The 17,391-nt window shown below is 34.4% G+C and overlaps 1 protein-coding gene across 6 annotated transcripts in view; it reads left to right on the forward strand.

Annotated features, from left to right (window-relative positions):
- Positions 1-494: 494 nt before the first annotated feature.
- Positions 495-17,391, forward strand: part of LOC111604438 (brain-specific angiogenesis inhibitor 1-associated protein 2) — a 35,559-nt gene continuing 18,662 nt past the window's right edge. For all 6 annotated transcript variants that reach the window (XM_023322506.2, XM_023322503.2, XM_023322504.2 and 3 more), the window contains exon 1: positions 495-768. The gene's annotated coding sequence lies outside the window, so the exon portion shown is untranslated. The remainder of the gene's footprint in view (positions 769-17,391) is intronic.

Raw genomic sequence — 17,391 nt, forward strand, 5'->3', positions numbered from 1 at the left:
TGTTTTCTGTTTTTTGTACTTAGCCCCAATAAGTAATGTCCAGTGCAATTGTTTAATGCATTCCAACGAACACGAAATTATTTGAAATCCATTTTTTTTGGACAGCTTTAAGAGTATTTTACATTTTATAAATTTCAAAGCAATAGAGCAGAACTTATGAATAAAATACAAACTACTACAAATTTAAAGAGAACTAAGTTTATTTTACCTAAGTTAAGTTGAGTCAATATCAAGAGGAAGAGCTTTAAATTGCCTCTAAAGACAGCTTTTCTCTTTGCTCTTAAAGCTCAAGAAGCTGAATGAAGTTGAAACGAAAACTATTTGCATTGCAAATTAATGCTTAAAACTTGTTTTAACTAACAAAAGCTCTCGCTCCCTCTCTCTCTCTTGCACACGCATGCAAATGATGCTTGGAGAGCTTTGCTTTTGTGGCGCAACTTTTGAGTGCCGCTTGGAGAAGTCGTCGTAAAAGCTGCCGGCAGTTGAGTTTCGAGCTTCGATGCGTTCGGTTGTGTCACTTAAATCGCTATCGTTGGGGCAAGTTCTGCGCCCGTTTTCTTAATATTGCACTGAAAGTCGTAACGCCTGCGCGTGTTTTATGCATTTTGAAACGGTTGCCAATCGAGCTAAATACAAAACACAAATTGATTAAATTCACATACTAATAGATATGCAACAGGTGTAAAAGTGTGCACAGGTGTCTCAAATCTTTCAACTCTTTTACATTTGGATTTACGCAATAGCCAGCAGCTGCTAAGGAACTTTAAGGTAAGTTTGGGTAATTACAAAAATAAATAAATATAAAAATATTGAAAAATATAAAATTATAATAAAATAAATATAAATTAAAATAATAAAGATAGATATAAAAATAGGTAAAATAATAAGACTAAAATTTAGAATAATTTAAATACATTTTGACAAAAAATAAAATAAAAACATAATCAAAATAAAACAGTAAGATATAAAAAAGTAAAACAGAATACGAATTTAATATTAATAAAATGACAAAATTATAATAAGAAAAACATTATAAATTAATAAATACAATATAATATAAATAATGAAAGTGAATTATGAAAAAAGTTTGAAATACAATAATAAAAATTATAAAAATTAAAAAATAATTTAAATCAAATGTAATAAAAATATGACATAAAATATTTAAAATACATAAAAAGTAAATAATAAATAAAAAGTTTACCAAGTTTAGTTTTTTTTTTCGCACAAAATGTTTCCTAAATTAAATATGCTTTGAGGTATATTGACCTACAATTAACAACTTTATAATTCTTCTAAAAGAATAACATAAAATGGGTGCAGAATATTAATATTACTCCAGTAAATATATTTATTATTGTATTTTTTAAAATAATTTTCACATGTTTTAACCGCTTTTAAAAGAAATAGTTCTTGTCTCAGTTCTGGCTAAACAATCCTTTTCTTAAGACGTTCATTGAGTATAATATTTATACTTAAATACTTAAGAGACTCGAATTTTGCTTAAGTGGAATTGCCAGCTTAATTTCAAATTCTTTTAAGCACTTCTTGTCTGCCATTGAACATGATATTTTAGCCCATACTTATGGCTTGTTCTGCTTCCTGTCTGTACTTCCTGACATTCTAACGCCCATTGAGGTTCAATTTCCAGCTTGATTTCGTTCGATTTTGTTTTACGTTTCCATTTCCACGTCCATTTCCATTTACATTTCTCCATTGGCAGCTTTTCTCTCACATGTGGCTGTCTATCTATCCACGAATCTATGTGCACGGTGTATTACTTAATTTCTTTGCTTAATCCGATTTGCGTGCATTGAACTCTTCATTTCTACCTGTCTTGGGCATTTTAAAGGTGTGTTTTGCCGCTCAAATTCTCCGATTCTCCAACTTGTTGTTGATTGTTTTATATATATATATATATATATATATATATATATATATATATATATATATATATATATTTATATATATATATATGTTTTTGTGCTTTTTCTTTATTGCTGTTGGACAAAGCGGCTTGTTCTTATTTTGTGGCACTTATTTTATGTGTAATGCCTTAGTTTGCTCGCTCAGAGAGTGAAAAGAGTTTATTGGAATTCTCAGAATTAAGTATTCACTTTCAGGTGAAGTTCCTCAATTAGGCACCTAAAAATATTCCTAAGTGTCACTTTGAATCAATTACGCTGCGTTGCTTGGGCGAGTATTACGCAGTCAGTTGCATTCGCATGCAGCTTTATTACTTTTTTCATTTTTGTGCTCTGCATAAGACGAGTTCGGTGAGTTTGTTAATGTGTTATTTGATTTGTACGATCCGAATTGTTGTCAATGGCTGCTGTTCAAATTTATTACAATTTAAGTGTAATTAAATAATGTAATCAGACAACTGAAATGCCTTTGCCAATTGCCACAAAATGATTTTTTAATTCAATAATATTTATTCTTAGAATTTATTGCTAAAAGTCACAAATGTCATTTTATTGTTTGATATTATATAAATATTGAAACATTAAAAATGGAAATTTGGATTTTCAAATTTGTTTTATTTATTTATTAGAATTGAAATATTTTTAATAATTTATTTTTATATATTTTAAAAAATAAATTTTAGCTTCAAGCTTTACCGATATAAGTATTTATTGTTATATTTACTTTTTAAAACTTATTATAAAAAAATTCAGTTTTTTTATATTAAAATTTTTTCATGCAATTTGTTTCGATTTTCTTTTCAATTTCTAAAACTCGGCTTTAAGACTTTCATTTGGTTTCTATTGTCTATGTAGAGATTTAAATCTTCAATTGTGTTTAAATTGAATTTCTTTAAGAATTTCGTATCGAAGCTAATTAATTTAAGAGGCTGTTAGCCAAACTCGCCATGTGGCTTATGGCAAATGGCAAATGGCATATGGCTGGTGTGACACCTGACCCATTTAGGGAGCTCTCTGAGCAGGTATTTTATTTTATTTAATTTTGTTTTTTTCCATAGCTAGCTGTACTTCATTATGTGCCAGGTCTAGCGGATTTTCTATTTCTTTTTTTAAATCTGCAAACAAATAAAACGCAAAATCTTAAAGCCAATCCACAGGCAGAACAAAAGCCCGGTCGAAAGCCATTAGCTTGGCCATAGCAAATGGCCAAAAGTCATTAAAGACGCAAAAAAATCTATTGAAATCAGCTAGTAAAACACGCCTTAAAATATTTTCAGCAGCGCTGCGCACCAGGTGCAGCAGGTGAGAAAGGCGAGTGGGAGAGGGAGGGGAGGGCGAGGGGCCAATGGAAACTGGTTACTAAGGCAGTTAATTATGCGCTTATCAGTTCATTACTAGCTGCTCCTGCTGCTGCTATTGCTGCTAGAAGTCCACTTGGTAATTACATACCTGCCACAGTTTCTGCCACTCACCTGGACTGCCTGGCCGTTGCAATTAATCAGAGCTCACAGCCATTAGATACAATTTCGAGTGTGTAGCACACATAGAGCGAGAAATACTCGCTTGGCTAACAACATGTTATTACCAGATTCTGATCCAGATCCACTTTTGCATATGTATATATACTAGCTATGTGTGTGTGTGTGTGTTGGCCAAGATAAGCCTTACCGTGCCATCCTCTCAGCGCACAACTTTGCGCACTTTCTCTGCCAGCTCCTGGGACCTGGCCTGTTACTGATTGCGGCTTGAGAAGTGGTCCAAAGACACTCCCACAATATACACACATCTGATTGGACTATTTAGCAGATGAACTGGAAAAGATAGTGCCTATTATTAGATCAGGTTTAATACTCCAATTAATTATTATTGACTGTGTAGTTTATCTAGTTCAAATTTAAAGCCTAGCTGCATATGGTGTAAGGCTTTCAGAATGTCTATAATGGCTAAAGTAAAATATTTAATTGTTATAAATATATTTAATATATAAAATTTTACTGTATTTCAGAAATATTTAAATTATAAATTCTCATACAATATGTTGCTTTAATAAAAATTTTAATTTAAATGAAAATATTTATATTTATTTATTTATATTTAATATTTTTAAATCGATCTTTCAGAAGCTAAATTTAATTTTTGTTAAATATGAAAAGTGTAAAAAATAAATTTTCTCTCTACAAAAGCATAAAATATATATTAAAAATTGTTAATATTAATATAAAAAAAATATTTATATAAAATAAAAAAACTGCTTAGCAGCTATTCAAATAGTTTTCCTCTAGTAATTTTTGGCATCAACTTTCTAATGTGTGTGATTCGCTTCCTGCTTAATGGATTTTCCTTGAATTTCCTTTATCAGCTTGCAGACGCTGTTGCACCTCGGCCCACCCCTTGCCCTGCCATTGAAGTGTGGTGTCGTTGCCGCTGGTCGATGGTCGATGGTCGATGGCTGCATTTCCCCCTCGGGACCACATTTCATAAAGTTTATTAAACTTTAGCCAAATTGTTAAGGCGACAAACCGCTGCCCACCCTCTGGCCGCGCGCCTCTCCCATTGGCCCCTGCCCCATTCACTTTTCGCGCTGGCCGCTGTAGGCGCCGCAAACAAGTTCATCAGCATTTGGTCAGGTTTGGAGTAGGCTTCAGCTTCGAGTTTCGGCTCGAGCAGGCCAAAACAAACTGCCAGCAACTCGTCTGGTTAGTTAATGTTGATGGCAATGGAAATGCAATTGTAATTGCAAATGGAAATGGAAATGGAAATGAAAATGGTTTGAGCCGGCATTGCCTTTGCCTGTGCCTTTGCCTTTGCGTCGACAAACGTCTACAAATATTTATTAAAAAAACACTCACTGTCATTCACGCATTTACAACGCAAATTAATTGTTCAATGCAAATCTGATTAGGCACACTTCATAGACGCGGCTGAGATAGACCAAACGCCTTTTGGAGAAACTAAAATGAAATTTATGCCACGTTATGCAAGTTGTAAAACCTAATCGATTTTCTTTTTCAATTTGAAGTTAATGCTCAAGGCAAGATTATGGGCATGCCACTGAGACATGTGGAGATGTGGACATATAAAGAGTGAGAGAGGCAATTTTATCTACTTTCTTACCAAATGATAGCAGCAGTTGATATCAGTTCAGAAATCAAATGCATCGAACTATTTAAGAAATCTTAAATAAATGATAAAACGATTTTTTAGTTTTGTTACGTCTTCTTTGTTTAATTTAAGTCAAATCAAATTAAAAATTTTTTTAAACTATTTTAAAAAAAATTTATAAAGCGCTTCAATTGAAGACTATATTTATCAGGAATATAAAAGGTTTTAAAAATAGTCAACTAATTTCTTCGCGACTCTAAATCAACTTTATTTGTTGCATATTTAACTGAACTGAACAGCCCGGACAGAAAATTATAATTCAATATATTTTAATTAAATTTATTTATTTATTATATTAAAATTTTTATTATTTATAATTATTTATATTTTTAAGAATATAAATATATATTATAATAATAATAAATAATTAAGAAACTATTCTTTTATAAACTGCTTCAACAGCTTCTTTAATCTCATTTTGTTCAACACAAATTAAATTCAAGGTAAAAACCTATTGATAATTCCCGTTCACCTGCACAAATTCCGCTATAAACGAAAACATTTGCAACATAAATAAATAACTAAATACTAAACATTATGGAAACAAATTGAAATAAAATATGGACTTCATTAAGAAAATGCTCAAGTGCATAAGTTACCTTAACCAACAGCAACAGCAGCAGCAGCAGCAGCAGCAACAACAACAACAACCACATTTTTTCCATCTGTCAGTCAAGCAGAGCGTATAATATGTCACCCAGCATAGCTAATCGCCCCTCGCCGGCGGCTATAGCAAGCTGCTCCCCTCCACTCGTGCAACTCACCTGTAATACACCTATTACAGATCAGTGCCTTCTAACGGTAACTTGTCTTGCAGCAGCTGCATTTGCATTGAAAGTTGTCTGGCCGAGCGCAACTGGCCCAGCTAACTATTCACGCTGGATTCTCTGGCCAGCAGCCAGCAACTGAAATTGAAATCGAAATCGAAATCAGAGTCAAAGTCTGAACATTTCCTGCTCTTAATTCGCATTTGAGCATGAAAGAAAAAACAACAATTCCAAATATGGTTCGGAATGACATAGAAATTCTTGCAACTCAACATGGGACTAATTTGTTACATTCTCACATTAATGGCATCTGACTTCAGATCTGTGCTGATTTTAGATGAATAGTTTATGTGAGATTAGAAGCTGAAGTTTTGTTTAATGAAGTGTTTACCAAAAAAAATATTAAAATAACTCTTTGAAAAAATAAAGGTTTTTGACAGTAATAAAATATAATAATTAAAAAGTATATAATAAAAAAATAAATAAAGCAATCTAATAATATAAAAAAATTAAATTAAATTAGTAATTATTTTAAAAATAAATTCAAATGAATTTATTAAATAAAAAATATATGGCAATAATAAAATTATAATAGTTGTAATGTTTTTAAAAATAAATTCAAACTTACTTAAAAATACAATTTTTTTATATTCATTCTATTGAGATTTTGAAACAAATATAAATTTCTTAAGCATTTACTTTAAATAAATGAGACTTCTTAAATATTTTCAATAAATTAAATATATCATATTTATTTTCTTATAAAAATTTCATAACACATAAATTCATTCTCAACGTGCGTTTAGCTAATTAACTAGTTCTTTCACTTTGTCTTTGATTCACCATGAAATTGTTTATGCATAAAAAATAACTCAACTAAGAAACAAGTCTTGAAGCAAGTTTTTGGTATAACTATTTCTATACAATATTGAGCTATCTGCTGCTCTGATTTCAATTCAATTCAATTAAATTCTTTAGCTTTTGTTTCCGAGAACAAGTTTTTGTATTTGATTTGGAAATCGAAAGTTCGAATGCAATGGAAATAAGCAGAATGTGCCAATGGCCGCCTGTGGCAATCGAAATTGCGCAGCTCTTATATTATTTACCCCTTTTTTGCCAATCATTATTTGTGGGCGTGGCAGTCTGATTGCTGCTGCGGCTGTTGTTACAATTTGAGACGCTTTGATTGGCTTATTTCCATAGAAAAATCAATCAAAATCTTTGGACACACGTCGCAGCTCGAAGCGCTTTATTAAAAAACAAAACTCCAATTGAAATTGCGCATACGCCCTGCTGTCCGTAGTTACAGCCGCAGTGTATTAAGAAGTGGTTATTCAATTTGAGCATCTATATGCGCACATTTCCTAGTTTTTTTTTTTTTTTTGCCATGTTTAAGCAATCTTTGACTTGGTTTGCTGAACAATTTTCAGCAAGCCCAGTTCGGCTTATCATGCTGCACGCATGTCGACCCACATTTGATTTTTGTATCTCGGCGTTGCCTTGAGTTCGATTTTGTTATTATTTGCCCAAACTGAACTGCATGACCTAAAAATAATTCAAAGCGAGAGTTCACACCTAAAAGGCTTTGCTGCATTCAACAGATTCAGAAACAGCGCCAACATTCGGCATGATTTATGTGGGGCGAGCAAATGCGAATGCGAATGCGAGTGCGAATTCGAGTGCGAATGCGAACGCTGACCGTACAGGTGAACCCGCCTAAGCCCAACCCATGCCACAGCCCAACAACGCAAAAATCTTGTTCCAAATTCAATGCAAATCGCATTAAGGAAAATGCAGCAAAAACAACAAAAAAACATAAAAAGGCAAACAAGTTGTGCATGCTACAAATAATTTGTATCAATTTCCTAAGAGGCGAACGCGAAGGCAGCTCAGCTAACGAGCTACGAATGTAACTAGCCTTAATTTAATGGCAGCCAAATTAAAGCGCATTTCATAGAAACAACACGCAACACACATTCGAGTCTAGGGTATTTGCCAGTCGACACGTTTTTAATTACCATTTGGCTTATTGAGTGGCTAATAACCTCGGCTGATTATGTCCCATTTGCATTGTAAACGATTATTGAATGTGCCGCAGCTCTAGTCCGGGTTGTTGCCTCCATTTAAGAGCTGCTACAAATAGCGGCAACTGGCGAAAGGGGCGTTTGTATATATATATATATATATCTATATATATATATTTGGCATATCTATCGCCTTGGTCTTCTCATCGCACATGCAAAATTATCTCAAGCATTTTTTAGTTTTTCGGCTTTAGCATTCACTTTTAAAGTAAAAGTAGCAAGACTTTAATCAGGTTTATGCGAGTGAGAAAAACACTTTTTTGACAAGAATTTGGTGGATTTCGTTAGCAAACTTTCACAAGAAACATAGTTACGATTGTTGGCAGTTCGCTTAACCAAAAATATGTTTTATCTCATGGTAATTATTATCAACACAGCGCACTGATTCCGAATTCCACAATCTAGATAAAAACTTCGGCTTCTTAAAACACTTAAATAAATTAAAATAAATAATATAATGAATAATAAATTAATTAAAATAAATAAAATAGGAAACTTTTAATTGGTGAACTATCAGCTTGAAGCATCGACAACACCATTTATGGACAGGCATTTTATAAAAATATATATAACTTTAAGGGCTTTGCAGTTCCAAAATTCTAAAAAAAAATGTGAAGATTTCAATAATTGAAACTTACAAAGAATTTTGGCGAGCTACAGCTCAGAGAGAGATTCATTGCTTGTTATTGATTCTATTTCTTTCTATTCTATTTTTCTATTTATTGTAACTTAAAATGTTATGAATCCTGACAGAAATAATCAATGACAAATATATAATAATATAAGTAAAAGAAGGACGAACTTGCTGTAGCAGCAAGTCCTCATATGTATCGAAATCAATGCATTTACACATACTCACAAACAGGTAGTTGGGCAGGTAGACGTCAAGTGCTACGCAAAGGCTTCCGGAAGACCGACCAGATTTTGCGTTGCCATTAACTTCTGAATTTTATGAATAGTAATTACTTCCTGTGCCAAAACTATTTAAAATATTCTTTTATTATATATTAAAATTTTTTTTTAAAATAAAAATCAAGAATTTGTTTTGCACATTTCGATAGACTTAAATTCCATAATAAAACAATATAAAATCATAAAACAATTCGTTGAAAAATTATTAACAAAAAATATTTAAAAATATATTTAAAGCTCATTTGAGGTAATAAAGATATATTCCTTCATTATTCATATATTCCCTCTCAGCTTCAATTTATTTTTATTTAATACCAAAAATTTTATAAAGTTTTTTTTTGATTTATTTTCTTATATAAGTAATAATAATAATATATTTAGGAGTTTTTAAAGAATTCCTATAAGCTAATCAAGATTTTTCTGCACGAACATCCACAAACTTCTTCAACATGTTTTCTCTCTTTGCAGGTTTGTGCCTAACATTTTAGCTAATGCTCCAACAATAAGCCAATCAAATCTGAGCTCATCATTGGTACACAGCACACAGCATACAGCAATAGGTATTTAAGTGTTTTTGCTATTTATATACATATTGTGAGCATGATATGCGGGCTTTGCAATGCCAAAGACATCATCCGAAAGCCCAACTCGAATAACGAATAAAATTCAAAAGCTAATTGCGCAGCCAAAAAATTGTTGATTTTGTGGCATAAATCAAGTGGAAGATGTGCAGAAAGTTTGTAAAGCCTCCGAAAGCCACGTTAGTGGGCGAGTCGTAAGTGGAAATTCAAGTGGAAATTGTTTGTTTATTCGGATGCTTTTTTGGCCGGACTTCAATTTGCCTAGTTCAAGTTCAATGCAATGGGAAAATTTCAATTTTGAGATTCGAAAAATAACAAAAAATAGAAATTGCGTTGAGCACTTGAAAGTGAGTCGCAACTTCTGCGGCAGTCAAGAGCTAAGCAGAGGAAGCAGCATCTGTGTTCACAGAGATGAAGCCGCCAGATACAGATACAAAAGAGACAGAAGACTGTCTTGTCAAAGCCAAACCTACGCTTGACCGTTAATGGCTTTTTTGCGTTTCATTGAAGACATCGCTGAGACCAGCTCTATAACTATATAAGCTATATGCTATATGCATATATATATATTCAGTATATATTTCTGACAATTTGGCAGCTTGTTGAAAGTGAAATGTGTGAAAATGGCTAATTAAATGCACGGATAACTTGGGTACAGACAACTTCATCGTCTGTCTGTGCCTTTTACCTCGAGATAAAATGAAAAAATTAGACGGCAAAAAAAAGTTTGATTCGCTTTGCTCACGTTGCTGTGGATTTCTCTCGTACGCCTGCTAATTATGAAAATTTGATAGTATAGGCCAAGTTTGTTGCCCAAGTCTTTTGTTTTCAGCTCTTTTAATTCTACTCACATTTCCGATCTTAGCAAGTGCCGATGCTCAGCCTGCCGTATGATTGCTCTAAACAACGTTTTTCTTTGGCTCTTTAATTTTTAATGCTTAACACAAAATGCGCAGCACGTAGCCGTAATTACGCGCCAAGTTTGTTGCCTAAGTCTTTTGTTTTGCAGCTTTTGTTTATTTGCTTAAATTAACCAGAGAGCCACAAAAAATAAATGCCCCTAATTTAATTGGACTCTGTAATGGTTGGCTTAATATGCCATTTGCCTCTGAATACAGATCCAGTGACTGAAGCAATTTCGGATGCTGTGGATCATAGCTCATTAAAATCTTATGTGATTTGAGTTCATCTCTGGTTTATGGCTAAACTAAACTTGAACTTAACTCCAACCAAATGATTCCATAGAAATTTGAAAGTCAATCTAAATATAAAAAGAAATTCTTGGCAGTTCGAAAATTCCCAAAATTATTTAAGCAAAGAAATGATGAACAGAAAATATGTTAAGAAGGGAGCTTGTTTGTGTCCACTGACATATGCAAATTATAGGCAATATGATTAAAGCCATATGACAAATAACCAACACAATTCTGGCACAGTTTCGAAACCGGTTCTCAGTCTTAGATATCGTTGCGAAAATTACACAAGCATTTCGAATTGAGAAAGATTTGTTTTAATCAGGTCCAAGGCACGCCACAAATAACAATCTTAGTCTAGTTTTTGCCAATACTATTCAAGAGTTGTTAAACTATGTAATTGGGTCTCTGCCTGCATAAATACGCGGAGTTCATTGACTCTTTTTTCTTTTTTTCCTTCTCAATTTTGCCATTTGGCATTTTGTGGTTCGAGTCTTCTAAGCCAAGAAAGAGAGATAAGATAAAACTAAATAAAATGTTAAATGTTGAATAGCCCAAAAACTGTGCTAGGCTTTAAATATTCTTAATTATGTAAGACTTAATGGTTGCCGAAGGAATACCGCTAATGTATCATTTGCTGAGAGAAAGAAATAGCTGAAGCGGAAAAGAGAGAGAGAAAGAAATAATAATAAAAAAATATGTAAATATGTAATATAAACATAATATAATAATATAATATAATATAATATAATTCTGGAGATATTCGGATAGTAATCTATATTTATGTGTCATATACAGATTTTACTTGATTTCATGAGTACTTTAAAAATAAAAGGTTGGATAGGCAGACAATCAGTGCTAACACAATTTGGCTGTAGATCTTGATCAAGCATATATAGTACGATCATATATATATTAAATGTTCTAATTTGGAATTCATTAGGCAGAACCAAAAAAAATGCATAACAAATAAATTTTAATTAATAATTTACATGTTTAAAAATAAATTCAGGTTTAGAGTTCATAAATCGTTAATGTGGCTTTTTAATTGAAGAGCTTTAATAACGAGCATCGTTTATAGTATTAATCATATTTATATATATATTCAAATATATATGTATATATATATATATATAGACTATATGGGTGCTGTGTACTTGTAGCCTTGACGCATTCCAAGCTCCGAGGTGGGAGTCGGCGTTTGACTTAAAACTTTTGAAGCATTTCCTAATGCACAGAGTAAACGAAGCTTGAGGAAAATTAAGTCAAGTAAATACCAGCAAATGGATGACTGCGAGATACCCTAAATTATACAAAAAACCGAATTTAGTATATTTGAATTGAGTGTATAAAGAAGCAGAGTATTAAATCTAATGAAAAATTGCAAAATTGGAATACAACAAATATAGGTAATTAGTATGTAATAAAATCAAATAATATTTTATTAATTTTAAAATATATTTTCTATTTATCTCATAAGTTCGAGTTGTGTGTGCCTTAGCATAGCTTTTACATGTTTTACAGGTTAAATAAAATAAAATAAAACATTTCACATAGTTGTCAGGCAAAAATTTTTATTGTTACTTTTGTTTGTTCACCTAAGGCTGAGTGCTGTATACCCCACTACAGCTATATATGTAGTTTTATAGGGTATATGTAGTACAAATAAATACTTTTCACACGGGCGATGTGCTATGACGTGTTAGTTGACTTAGGTAAACACACGCTGATATGCCCCATTGCAGGGGCATAAGCTTTTGCTGGGTATGTGTAGTGTATCCACAAATACAGTTCAAATGAGTAGTGAATATATTTGTAGTTGCTGTTGTTGTTGTTGTTGTTGTTATTGTTGTTGTTTTCGCTTTGTTCTCTTTGAGCTACGTTTGATCTTTGTTATTTGGCTTGTTGTGCCATTTGCTGTTGTTGTTGTGTTTGTGGTTGCAATGTTGAAAATAAAAGTGAACGTTGTTGTTGTTGTTGTTGTTGTTATTTGCGGTTGGTTGCCACATTTGTGTGAGCCACTCGCTCGCTCCCTAGCTGGCTGGCTGGCTGACTCGTTCTACATGTATCTGACAGATATTCAATCTTCATCTTCATCAAAGCGTTCGTCAAACGTGTTTTATTGTATGCGACGACTTGTGCTATTTTGTGCCAAGCGATGCCGATTTCTGATTTCTGATTTCTTTCTCGATATTGAATTTATTGTCAGTACCTTTAAGCGTTTGTTAGCTGACTCTCTTGCTGCTGCCATTCAGTTGTACTTGCTATAACTATTCGCCAGGGACCGCAACTCGCAGCCCCGTTGCGGGCTTGGGCCAGTCACGACATCTCAACAGACGACGGCAACAGCAGCAGCAGCAACAACAACAACAACAACAACGACAACGACGACAGCTCAAGGTCGCATTCCTTGGCACTGACGCAGTCATTCAATAATTCTTATTTGGATTGTTCTGTACTTGGCTCTAAGTGATAAATTATACGCATTTGCAATTGTCATGAAATTCATAAGGTATTTGTGTGTTTTGGGCAATTGGGCTTAGGCTTGTGGAGTTTCAAAGAAGTGAGTGGGTGCTGAGCTCTGGCGAGCTATCACTAAGAACTTAGCTAGAGATTTGTAAGTGTGTGTGTGTGTGTAAGTGTACTAGTGTTTCTACCTGCCACTAGTCTTGTCTGTCCTTGGGGCTTTTGAAGTTTTGTATCTATGTGAGCCGAAAGTCGACGGTCTGAAAGTATATCGCAAAGGCTACCTTCTATATGAATCATATACATTCTATTACATATGATCAAACTCATCTAAATATAGAACTGTTCTCTTCTTCTCCACTTATCTGTATGTTAATCAGCTAGTCTTAAGTGATTCGTGGGCATGTGTAAGACGCAGCTAATTTGAGCAATGTTTTTTATATCAATGCTAGTTTAGTCTCTCCGCCTAGTTGCATAGGTACAGTCACACCCATTCAGATCTTCTGTGTGTCGCCATTAAATTGCGCAGCGAGAGGATGCCGAGCCGGCACTTTGAGATGCCATCTACACCTAATTTATGACGGCTCAGCCACTCTCAGCTGAGCCGACAACATTCAGAGATTCCAGAAATGCGGCAGCTACGTGCACAACGTTGCCAAATGAAGTCACGATCGGGTCCGGGTCGAAGATACCCATGGATAGGCGGTGCTAGGTGTGTCCAATTACGAGTAGGCAACTGCGCCAGCAACACCAACAGCAACAGCAACAGCTACAGCTAGTGGGTTAATAGAACGCCGCCTGGAATTGTTTTGTCTTGCACTTTTTTTGTGCGATGGGAGAAATATATAACACGAATAGTTGGAATGCTAATGGCTGGTGGATACCCTGTAAAAACACTCACAACATTGTAATGAATAGATGTACGTCTGACTCTATGCCTGCATGTACAATTCTTATGCTAAACCAGCAGGCGTAACTGATAGATACCCTGTAAAAATCAGTCCAAGTGCTTAGTGTATGTGTGCGACGAGCAGATTCTTTGTGTGCATTGCATACATTTGATGTGCTGTTAGATACCCTATAAAATATATAGGAATAGCTGGTAGATACCCTGCAGGTAAAATTCTAAATGTCTAATGACGGGAATTGACTGACAGACACTCAGCTTGAAAAATTGTATAAGCTGCAGACATTTAATATAGCTGCAGATATTCTGTAAAGAAAATGACTGGTAGATACCCTGTAGCGAAACTTTTTTCTAATGCATCGTTTACTGACTTAATATTAATTAATGTAAGATAAACTGTAAAAGGATGAATGTTATGCTTTTTTTGGAATATTATAGAATGAAGTATTCTCACTGCTAGATACGCTGTAGAAAAAAGCTCCAAACTTTATGAAATCGAGACAGAGTAAATAAAAATAAATAAAATATATATATATAAACAAATATGACTGGTAGATATCCTGTAAATGTTCTTTGGATAGTGAGCACAGTAAAAAGTCTATAATTATTATTATTATTATTATTATAATTATTGCTAGTGAGTAGCGCAAATATGTGTTATAATAATGTCATTTTGGAAAAAAATAGATATATATGTTAATTCTGTTATTTTTTATAATGACTTTTTAATATTCTATAAAGAAAGTTCTGCACTCATTTATAGACATTTTAGAAATAAAGTGATTTAATATAAATTTTCTCTAATGAATTATATCTTGACATCAGGATCTTCATTATATAACAATTTCTGGTATATAATATATATAAATAGTCTATAGAAACAGTTTTATTAGTAGCTTGCTATAGTAAAGATATTTTTTTTTATTTTATTATTTCTATTTATCTTCTATCTAAAATGCGAAATACCCTGTAGTTACGCTCCGTGTTATAGTTACGTGGTTTTCTGATTAGACGAATGTAATGTGAGCTTAATGTACCAGCTAACATCTTGTTGGCATAGCTGGCTGACTCGAGGTTGATGTTTTCTTTTTGATACATGGCAAGACAATTTGAAAAATGGCAACTGAAATCAATTGGCTGTGTTAAGGCCGCCTCAAATAGTTTTGTTGCAGGGCAAAAAGTACAAATATGTTAATTTGATTTGAAGACTTTGCTGGCATTTGCCCCGTTTTTGCAGGTTGTGCGCTGTGCGGTTCGACAGCCCAACGAAAATAACTTAAGCTTTTACTTTCACTGCCAATAATTTGTACGGCTGCTGGAGGGGGCAATGTCTCAATGGGGGCCGCAGACTCGTTGCCTCTCAATTTGCATCGGCTTACAGTGTTATTGTTTTCTGTTTTATTTTTTGCTGTTATGTCTAAGACTCATTTGCAAATGTATCGGGCGGCAATTTGGACTCCTCCAATGTTGAGCCGTTCATGTCTGTGCATTGTCTGTTACAATGTTCACTCTTCAGCTATTCGAGACTTCGGGCTTCAGTCTTCAGTCTTCAGTTTTCAGTTTTCAGTCTTTAGTTTAATTTCATTTTCACAACAACAACAATAACAACAACAATAGCAACAACAATCTTTTTGTGTGCTCATCACACGTGTTCGCATGTGCTGCAATTTGATCATCACGTCGAGATCGCAGCTCAGCAGCCACCAAATGTTAATGATGAGCATTTGATAATAACAGCCCAGGGTTTGCCTCTCCCAACTTACCTCTCCCTGCTGACACTTTAGCCTTAGCTGTTTGTTAAGTTGTCTGTCCGCTGATATTTGGAAAATTGTTGTTGACTCGCGTCGCTTTGGCGAAAGTTTACAGACATGTCGAAGTGGCACTGAAGATTCTGCAGACAGGAAAGGGAAGTCTCATTCGAAGCTGTCCAAAACTCAAAAGCTGGGCGAATATGACTACTTTATCATATCATTGAACTCCATTTAGCTACTGGCTTTTTGTAAGCAGCAAATTCCATTCGCTATGCTGTTATCATGGCCAGCAAAATGGACAAGTTTTTAACGGCAGCTGCCGGCTGGTGGCTAGATTGCCAAGTTAGCCTTGTTCTTAATAGTCAAACAACGTTTTTGCATAGCAGACTCGTAATTAAACGCCACAGCCAACCAGCCGGGCTACATCATAAATTAGACAAGTGCAAGTACGAGCACGAGGTATCTAACGTTGTTCATCTGCAAAATACTCGCAGTCGAGCTATGCGCTGCCTGCTGCCTGCTGCACCTGTATCAGTTGGCAGCGTTGACCGCAAGCTGCAACCTTGCTTGCGGCTTGCTGCTGGAATGCTGAATGCCTCGCCAGTTCGTTGCCTAAGTCTTTTGTTTTGCCACCTCATGGAAATTCTAACTGGCACGTAGTGGGGCGTGGCCAGTGACAAACATAAACAAAGTCGCGCGGAAATCTTTCCACATTGAAAGCAAACACACTTTCCAGCCTCCGGCACTCTCACTTGAGCGTGTTTATCTTGCATCTTTGCATCCACCAAAAGACGTCAACTCGAAATCGATTTCGTAAGTCTTGTGTGATTTTCATTCGTGTTTTCATTATTGCTATTATGTGTTTATTTTGTTTGCTTAGTTTTGTCTTTTCTTTATTTCTGTGGCATATCATTTCGTTTTTCTTTGCTAGCCCACGTAATCGGCTGGCACGTCTTTCGGTTTATTGATGAGCGACAAGATCTGAAAGTGGCTTAGGCCTAGTTAGCTCTCGTTGATGCGATGAAAGTCCAATAAGACAATGACAGCATTTCAATTGAATGGTGTGACTTCCGTTTTGAGGCAACGCTTTCTGTATTTGGCTGATCACATTTCAGCATCTTTCTACTATCTGAAGATGTACGATCTTGATCAAAGCCCAGTATTTCTTCAGCAAATGTATATATAAACACTAAAACTAAAAGGAGGAGTCTTCGTGGCTTCTTCTAAGAAACGAGTTCTACTCATATGCCAATATATGTCTTCTTGATCAGCAGCCAAGTCCTTAAGGACAATGAAACTTTAACTTTCTTTGCCATAGTTCAACAACTCATGCAGCTTTTCTTCTGCAGTATTACAGGGTATTATACAAGTCAAACACTCTCAATTGGAGCAAAGCTCCCTAAGTTTAATTGGTCACATTACAGAACCTCCTCATGCTGATCAAATTGAAATTCCGCCGTCGCAGGTATGACTGGCTGACTGGCTGGCTGGCTGGCTGGGTGCTATGCTATAAATTTGTTATTCAAAGCAAATTTTCAATTTCAACGCGAATAGATATTTCCATAAATAAACCACATAAATCAGAGCTATCGGCTAACCGAAACCGAAACCAAACCGAACTCAACCGAACTCAACTGAACTCA

Source organism: Drosophila hydei, unplaced genomic scaffold (genome assembly GCF_003285905.1).
Source record: "Drosophila hydei strain 15085-1641.00,03,60 unplaced genomic scaffold, DhydRS2 tig00000001-arrow-pilon, whole genome shotgun sequence".
NCBI lineage: Eukaryota > Metazoa > Arthropoda > Insecta > Diptera > Drosophilidae > Drosophila > Drosophila hydei.